This window comes from Tasmannia lanceolata, unplaced genomic scaffold (assembly GCF_043159265.1).
Source record: "Tasmannia lanceolata isolate RefF3 unplaced genomic scaffold, GAP_Taslan_0.1 ptg000012l, whole genome shotgun sequence".
Lineage (NCBI taxonomy): Eukaryota > Viridiplantae > Streptophyta > Magnoliopsida > Canellales > Winteraceae > Tasmannia > Tasmannia lanceolata.
In genome coordinates this window covers 15114393-15124130 of record NW_027518689.1, presented here as the reverse complement: position 1 = coordinate 15124130, position 9738 = coordinate 15114393, and positions in this window count along the sequence as shown.

Below are 9738 nucleotides of genomic sequence, written 5' to 3'. Positions count from 1 at the left end.
GGTGCTTTAATATTCATATCCTTGCTTGAGTGAGTGCTTAGCAGTTAAGTTGAAATTGCAAATCTCTTGCTAATAAGCCTCTCATCATTCTAATCAAGTTATAAAATCAACTAGGGAATATGAAATCCAATGAGTGACTTGGTTTGGCAACCTAGAGGGGGGATGAATAGGATGTTTAAAGAATTTTTACTAATTTCACCCTAGTTTTATCCCTTGTTTAATTAAGTTTGAAATGGTTGAACTTAAAACAATAAAACAAATTAATGTAAGTTTAAAACCCTTTTTGATTAGCAAACTTCATTAAGTGATTTAATAGCCTAGTTAGCAAGGTTAAGATATTTAGGTTGATTATCAATGCTAACTACTCACTCAATTCTAAGTAATAATGAAAGCACAAATAATCAAATAAGAGAGTGAGAGGGAGTGAGAGAAATACCAATCACACAAGTGACACAAAGATTTATAGTGGTTCGGCAAACGGCCTACTCCACTCTTCTCAAGGTCGCACTTGAGGTTTTCCACTATTGAGACCTCCACGACGCCCGGCTCCGAGGCTTTTACAATCCAAGGGAATTAAATAAGGATGCCCTTCCACCTTTACAATGACTCTCCTTCTCCGCCGAGTTCTAAGCGCTTCACCCAAGGGAATTAAACACGGATGCCCTTGGCACCGATCGAATGAAGAAGATGAAGAAGTATTAGCCTCTTACTAGGCTTGATTACAAGTTGTAGCTCCCACACTATCTCTCAGGAATAATTTGCAAATGAAAGCTTAAACCAATCTCAAATGATTTTTCCAAAATCAAGGCACAATGAGTTTGGTGAGAGTTTTTACCAAAAAAGATTCACAAATGATTTTCTAGGGTTTGTTGAAGTTGGACAATGTTCATCAAGTGTTTTAGACCCATTGAATGGGTATATATGAAGTCCCAATTCAATATGACCGTTTGGGGGGTAAAACAGTCAAAACTGGGTAAAAAAGTCAACTAGCCGTTCGGCCACAACGGCTATATTTTTTTTTGTTCCTGGTTGTTTTCACGGAGCTCCGAGAAATGTCTCGGAGTTCCGAGAAAAATTCTCGGAGCTCCGAGACTGGTTTTCCAGCAATCTGGTTCCAACTTGTAAAATTCATATCTCTCTCATTTTTCGTCAGATTTTGACGTTCCTATACTCTACGGATATGAGAAAAATGAGAGCTATCAGTTAAAAATATTTAAAAATGTTTTAAATAAGTTTTGATAGGATTTAGTTTCTGGTCCAGATTGTTTCTTCGGAACTCTATTTTGTTCAATGTTGGGTTGAATGCCATATGGGTCCCAACATATTGGTACACCACCATGGCCATTCACTTATCCATTTAAGTCCTTAAAGGGTGTGTTAGTCTCTTTGAAAAATATATTTTTAGAGGTTTTAAGATGTGCCTTGATCAAGAGAAAACACAAGAGAGAAATGTGATACATACTACGCTTCTAAGTACTCTCTTGAACTTCTCTTGAGCCAATCTTCATTTGATCTTCAATATGGTGCTTGGCTTGCTTTGGGATCTTCAAAGTTGAGCTTTTTTCTTTGACACCTTCCAAGGATGATGCCACCGTTTGGTTCAAGCTCATTTGTCCTTTGTATTGCTTGTCGATCCTCCAGCTTTGGCCTTCATTGATTTTTTCTAATTGTCCAAATGCTTGATGTAGATGATGTTGAGCTTCTCCTTGGTAGATCCTCCAAGGTATGGTTTGTCCAAGTGTGCACAAGCTCCTTTGTCCATTGGTTGGTTCATCTTCAAGCATAGGCCATCAATGATGTGTTGGTTCTATCATGGATTAACCTGTGAATTTCCTGTCCATAGCACAACACTCAAGGCAAATAATTAGTCCATAAATAACTAATCAATTTGGGTTTGTTAATCATTAAAACAAGGTAAGAGGATGAACCCTTGGGCTTACAATCTCCCTCTTTTTTATGATGACAAACCAAATTGATTAGAGAGGTGGGAGGATTCTCTTATGAGGATTAGATAAGCAAGATAGTAGTGACTACTCCCCCTCAACATATGCATAAGTTATATTTAACCAATTAAAGCAAAAAAAATGCATATGGATCATGGATCTAATCAATTTCTCAAAATTCTCCCCCTTTTGGCATCGACAAAAAGGAAGGATTAGGCATTTGAGCACAATACATAAAGCATCAAAGATATACAATGAGAATATGATGCTCTCCCTAGCTTCTTATCATGATTATCCAATGAAATCAATGTATATATGGCATGATAAGAGACAAACAACATAGGAAAGAAATAACACAAGACAAATCAAGCCTATGTTGGAAAAACAAATAGATATTACCATTTTAGCATAATTTTTTAGGGTATATCATAGTATATGAATAAAACCAATATAAATCTACCCTATGACCCATAATATTAACATAATATTGTATTTTAAGCTCATTTTATACTTATCATGAATGAAGAAACAAGCAAGTTCAAAGATTAGCATGATAAGCCCCATTTTTTTGTGAATTCCTTTTAGAATCTTATCATGAAGAGATGGATGAATGAACCCATCATGATAAGCAAGAATAGATGTTTTCAAGTTATAAGCTCCCCTTCAATTTGTCATGCATAGAAATAAAAACTTTTAACTCTCTATTTTGGCATGACAGTGCAACTTATCATGAAATCTAGATGATCAAGTGAAGGTACACATGATAAGCAATCAAATCCATAGAAACTATGAGTAGCAATTGTAATTTAATCCTATGAATGTTTATCTAGAAGGATATGTAAGTTTTAGTGCTTAGTTAAAAAAATAGATCATTTAAGCTCTCTCTTTTTTTTTTTAATTATATGCAATTTTTAGCACAATTAGAGGGGATATGTTTGAATGAACAATGTGAGCATCTCACAATGACCCATATAAACATAGAGATAGCAAAGAGTAGCTCTTCCCCTTGGTATTTGTCATTGGCCTTATATAAACTATATGAAACAAGGCATAACAAGACACAATAGGCCAAAGATATGACAATGGAATACTTGGTCACAAAAACTCATTATTGGAATAGATGATATCATATTAGATCATCCAAGATAAGTCTAAAAGTTTAAAAGATATTACACTAAGTCCTAGGCTATGGGCTTCTTGTCTTAAACTCAAAAACACACATAAAAGCACAAGACAAGTCCGAGCAATCGATATATGGAGCAATCATGGCTCCAAATGGGTGTACTTATCATAAGCCAAATGATATACACATTGAGTATCATATGATAAGCCATTAAGGGTAAATTTTAACCTTTAAGCTTCCCCTTTGAAAAGGAATCATGCAATGCATGAATCCAAAGGGTTGTCCTAACATAGACTCCAAGAGATCTTCAAATGAATGATTTTAGATCAACCATTGGGCTACAAAGACACTTTACTCTCCAAGTGTCGGTTTATCATGATAAAATGATAGACATAGTCTAGCTTTACATGTTAAACAAGCATAGCACAAAAGATGTTCAATCTTTGGCTCATGCTCCCCCTAAATGTGATATAATATTTTTCAAATTTAAGCTTTACTTCCCTAAATATGTAACATACATAACTAGCTAGGGAGATCACATATAAATATATACCTATTCATGTTTGAGATGTTGGCACAAGGCCAATTTGTTAGATATTTTAATTAAGGTGAATGTACCATCTCCCTCTTAGAATCTAAGAAGGCTAAGGGCACCAATTGAGTGATTTTTAAGATTACGGTTTAACATCTCATACGTGTAGGTATTATCAATCAAGGGGTGATAACTATAGAATATATATAAACCAATTTGAGCTCAATTCTATAGGACTAAGACATAGTAAGAATGGTCAATAAAATACCATGTCTTAGAGAGACATCCATGGCTCATGAAGGTGAGAGTATACCTCATGAGAAATATATGATCCATATCAAGGCCTCCATGGATAGTCAACAATGTTTGGACAAGATTATCATGACACATAAGGTACATGGTCCAAACATCTCTACCTACATCCACAAACCACAAGTAAAGGCAAGGCATTAAGCACAAAGTGCATAAGCCCATAGGAAATCCAAAATGTGTGGGAGACACATGTTCCCATCACAAGGTGTATGGTATCAACCACCAAGGTAAAATATGCCCAAAAAGTATACTAGATTCAAATGATATTCAATTTCAACTCAAATGAGTTTCAAACATGGAATCTAGATCCATTTCCAACTTTTCCTACAAAATATGTTCTATGAGAATTTAGGGAAGGATCCAAGGGAATTAAGGATATAATCATCTAGAGATAACACCTTGGACACATGTATTCTAAAGAATGAGCTACCATGACTAAATACAAATAACCATACTAGTCATGAGAGGATATCCAACTAGACTTATGGAATACAAACATATAACTCAACAATGACTTCATATCACATATATAGATTACACTTTAGCATATAATAGGAAAGTCTTGTGAGTGGGTGAAGGACAACTAGGTGCAAGAAGATAAGCTTGTTTTCTTCACCTAGGGCATAAATGATATGTCTATGAGGTGATCAAATTCCTAGACAAGGCATTTAATCCATAGTTTTGCTAGAAAATATGATATAACATTTTAAGTACAAAATAGTCTAGCAAATGCCAATACATCCAAAATAAGAGTTCAAACAAGAAGGATATGACTTATGAGTTTGATATGAACTCATGAGCAAAAGGGAGGTTGATAATCATAAAGCACAACATGGTTTTCACATTGAGTGTTAGTGTGGCAATCATTTGTAGATAACTACTAAGTGCAATAGGATCTATGTCATAGTGTGTGCACTTAGCCAAATACATATAGATACATACATAATCAAACAAGCTAAGTCTAATGTATCTATAATTAATTTCTTTTTAAAAGAGATGTGATCATGAAGCACAAACACAAACTAGATATCAACATGGGATATCTAGGGAACCTTTTCTAATGAATATCACAATTAAGTGCAACATATCAAAGTCTTATTGCAAATAAGTTTAAGCACATAGACTTTGAATTCTAAAGAGAGATTTATCATTTAAGCACAAGCATGCATAGATACATGGAATCAAAATAAGAATAAGCACATTGTATCTATTCAACTAAATTTTTCAAATGATATTCAAGTTATAGCACATACCCCTAAATCTACTAAGCATGCAAAATGCCTTAAGTAGGGGATTTTGGAACCCAAACCATCTTGGGCCCAACTAAGTTTGTGTGATGTAATGAGTCTTTTCTAACCCACACAAACTTAGAACTTTTTACAAATCTAAACTTTCATTTAGATTTGTAATGTCCAAATCTACCACAAAAATCACAAGACATATATGAGTAGGTAGATGGACGGGATGAACAAGATGATTTACAAGAGTGATCATGATGGCAATTGAATTTTACATTCTCTTGTAACTTATGATTATCCAACTTTAATGTTTCATTCTTGATTTTCAAGTCATTGATTTCCGTTTTAAAATTCATTGATTCAAGAAATTGACAACATTTTAATTTTCTCTTCTTCTTCTTTAAGGAGTTGGTTTTCTTCTCTTAGTAATGCAATGGTTTCACTTAATTCAATAAAGTTATTTTTAAGCATTTCATTTTCTTCACTAAGATGTGCATGATCTTTTTCTACTTCCCTAAACTCTTTGTTAATACTAGCTAAATTATTTTTTAAGTTTGAATTCTTAGCTAGTTGATCCTCAAGTTTCTTATTCAAATCTTGAAAAGCATAATTTAGTTCTTCAAATGTGAAATCAACATTTTGCAAAGCATTTTCATTTGATTTTTTAATTATTCCATTTAAGCATAGGATTTCACTTTGACTAGATTTTTCAAGTTTGATTAATACATCTTTAGCATTTTGACAAGAGGATATTTTATCATAGGTGGTAGGTGGTAAGGCACAACATATTGCAATTAGGGCTTTTGTATTTAGTAAAGATAATTTTTTATTATATTCATTTAATCCTTTAGATTTAGCATTTAAATTAAATCCATTTTCAATTATCTTTACCATGTCTTTATCTAGACCTTTTAAGTATGTCTTCATATGGATCAACCATGATCCATAATCCGAAGCATCCATAATAGGTAGTCTAGATCCAATTGAAATCCAAGGAGTGACTTGGTTTGGCAACCTAGAGGGGGGATGAATAGGATGTTTAAAGAACTTTTGCCTTTTAAAAACTTTTACTAATTTCACCCTAGTTTTATCCCTTGTTTAATTAAGTTTGAAATGGTTGAACTTAAAACAATAAAACAAATTAATGTAAGTTCAAAACCCTTGTTGATTAGCTAATTTCATTAAGTGATTTAATAGTCTAGTTAGCAAGGTTAAGATATTTAGGTTGATTATCAATGCTAACTACTCACTCAATTCTAAGTAATAATGAAAGCACAAATAATCAAATAAGAGAGTGAGAGGGAGTGAGAGAAATACCAATCACACAAGTGACACAAAGATTTATAGTGGTTCGGCAAACGGCCTATTCCATTCTTCTCAAGGTCGCACTTGAGAATTTTCACTATTGAGACCTCCACGACGCCTGGCTCCGAGGCTTTTACAATCCAAGGGAATTAAATAAGGATGCCCTTCCACCTTTACAATGACTCTTCTTCTCCGTCGAGTTCTAAGCGCTTCACCCAAGAGAATTAAACACGGATGCCCTTGGCACCGATCGAATGAAGAAGAGGAAGAAGTATTAGCCTCTTACTAGGCTTGATTACAAGTTGTAGCTCACACACTATCTCTCAAGAATAATTTGCAAATGAAAGCCTAAACCAATCTCAAATGATTTTTTCAAAATCAAGGCACAATGAGTTTGGTGAGAGTTTTTACCAAAAAAGATTCACAAATGATTTTCTAGGGTTTGTTGAAGTTGGACAATGTTCATCAAGTGTTTTAGACCTATTGACTGGGTATATATGAAGTCCCAACTCAATATGACCGTTTGGGGGGTAAAACAGTTAAAACTGGGTCAAAAAGTTAACTAGCCGTTGGGCCACAACGGTTATTTTTTTTTTGTTCCTCGTTGTTTTCTCAGAGCTCCGAGAAATGTCTAGGAGCTTCGAGACTGGTTTTCCAGCAATCTGGTTCCAACTTGTAAAATTCATATCTCTCTCATTTCTCGTCGGATTTTGACGTTCTTATACTCTACGGATATGAGAAAAATGAGAGCTATCTGTTAAAAATATTTAAAAATATTTTAAATTAGTTTTGATAGGATTTAGTTGCTGGTCCAGGTTGTTTCTTCGGAACTCTATTTTGTTCAATGTTGGGTTGAATGCCATATGGATCCCAACATGTTGGTACACCACCATGGCCATTCACTTATCCATTTAAGTCCTTAAAGGGTGTGTTAGTCTCTTTGAAAAATACATTTTTAGGGGTTTTAAGATGTGCCTTGATCAAGAGAAAACACAAGAGAGAAATGTGATACATACTACCCTTCTAAGTACTCTCTTGAACTTCTCTTGAGCCAATCTTCATTTGATCTTCAATATGGTGCTTGGCTTGCTTTGGGATCTTCAAAGTTGAGCTTCTTTATTTGACACCTTCCAAGGATGATGCCACCGTTTGGTTCAAGCTCCTTTGTCCTTTGTATTGCTTGACGATCCTCCAGCTTTGGCCTTCATTAATTTTTCCTAATTGTCCAAATGTTTGATGTAGATGATGTTGAGCTTCTCCTTGGTTGATCCTACAAGGTATGGTTTGTCCAAGTGTGCACAAGCTCCTTTGTCCATTGGTTGGTTCATCTTTAAGCATAGGCCATCAATGGTGTGTTGGTGCTATCATGGATTAACCTGTGAATTTCATGTCCATAGCACAACACTCAAGGTAAATAATTAGTCCATAAATAACTAATCAATTTGGGTTTGTTAATCATCAAAACAAGGTAAGAGGATGAGCCCTTGGGCTTACAGAATAAAGTTTACATCATTACTATTAAACTTAATTAGTCAAACTAACTTGATTGAGAAAAGTTAAAACTAGGGTAGTTTTAGGAAAAGTTTTTTAAAGAGGATAAGTTTTTTTAAAGAAACCCAATTCACCCCCCTCTTGGGTTGCCTAGTGGGATTTCAAGGATACCAACTATAGACATTTCTGTAGTTTAAAGTTATTTTCAGTCATTTGAAAATCCATACATGTTAATGTATTTGACCTGAACTTTTAGCAAACATACAAGTTTGCATATTTCTTTTGTTTTACCAGGTCTAACAGCTATCAAAGTATACAAAAACTATCAATAACATAGTATTATTTAAACTGAAAAACAATTCTTCTACTTTTCAATTTTGGGTTTGAACCAAAATTATATACCTTGGTGTACGTTCAAATGATTGAACCTTAGGGTATTTTCTATATTGAGACATAGCACGGCCGTTACTCTTTCTCACATTTTCCAATACCCAACAAATCATTTATAACACCATCATTTTATAAATGACAAAAAATTTTGGTAGTTGAATACCTAAGTTTATGTTAGATTTTGATCACAAATTACATATGACATCATCTATAATCCCAATGTCAACATCAAAATCACATGTCATCCAATACGATGATAATTTCAGCATTTTAGATTTGCTACATGCACACTTATTGCATGATGTATCCTCAAATCATTTGATATTATGACCTTATCAAATACTTCTTATTCTGTTTGGATACTTGAGCAAATCATACAATGACTTCCATATCTTGACTTCTTTACTAGAAATCTCAGAAAACTTGAAGTTATTCAATATATATTTATATATACTTTGCCATCAAGATTACCATTCATGATACTATCTCAATCATCCATTTCATAACTATGGATCTTAGAGATTAAGAACATGGTTTTAGATCTTAGCATTCAAAGCCTAATTGTCAAAACAATTTATCTTAACTTCCTTTATAAATCTTTTGCAGCCATCTTGCATAAGATTATTTTATTGACCTATATCTCTTGATCTTTGGTCTTGATCCTTTTAAAGATCCAATTATAGCAAAAGAACTTTCACAACAGAGTCTACTATTTTATTATGTCCATTCTATAATAGAATCTAGATACATCAATTTCTCTTTATAATCTCGAGAATCAGACTCTACTCTTAGATTTATCATGATAGAAGTTTAAGATTATTTAGTTTCTCCTTACTAAATAAACTTTAAAACAAGATCACAGTCTCTTTTATTTCTTATTCATTGGATATCACCTCTTTAGACTATTATGACAACTTAAGCATGGATTAAAAACTTCTAACTTTTGGATAGAGGAGAATTTAATCTCAAAAGATTAGAACCCAAGAGTCAACAACTTTATGACCTCATATAGAACATTAAAATCTATATCTTAAATATGTAAACTTGCATATTTTGGCATATGCACTCAATACCCTTCCTTTCTAACTTCTTCTTGTATTTGGGTACTTGAAATTAACCTTCTTATAATTTCTTCCTTTGAGATCACCTAAGAGAGATTTTACTTTCTTCGAGATCTTATAAGGATATAGAAGATGTGTTTAGAGGTTGGTAAAATTTATCCACTAATTAGAATTTATGTTAATATCCTATTTATTAGTTTTGCTTCATTACTTCATCTAAGTATATAAGTCAAAACTTATTTCACATATTTTGACAAAATCAAGAAAGAGGTAATTTCCCCAATATTATACCTGAGATACTCAATCTTAGTTTCATCTTAATTTTCTAATCTTATGTCAAAAG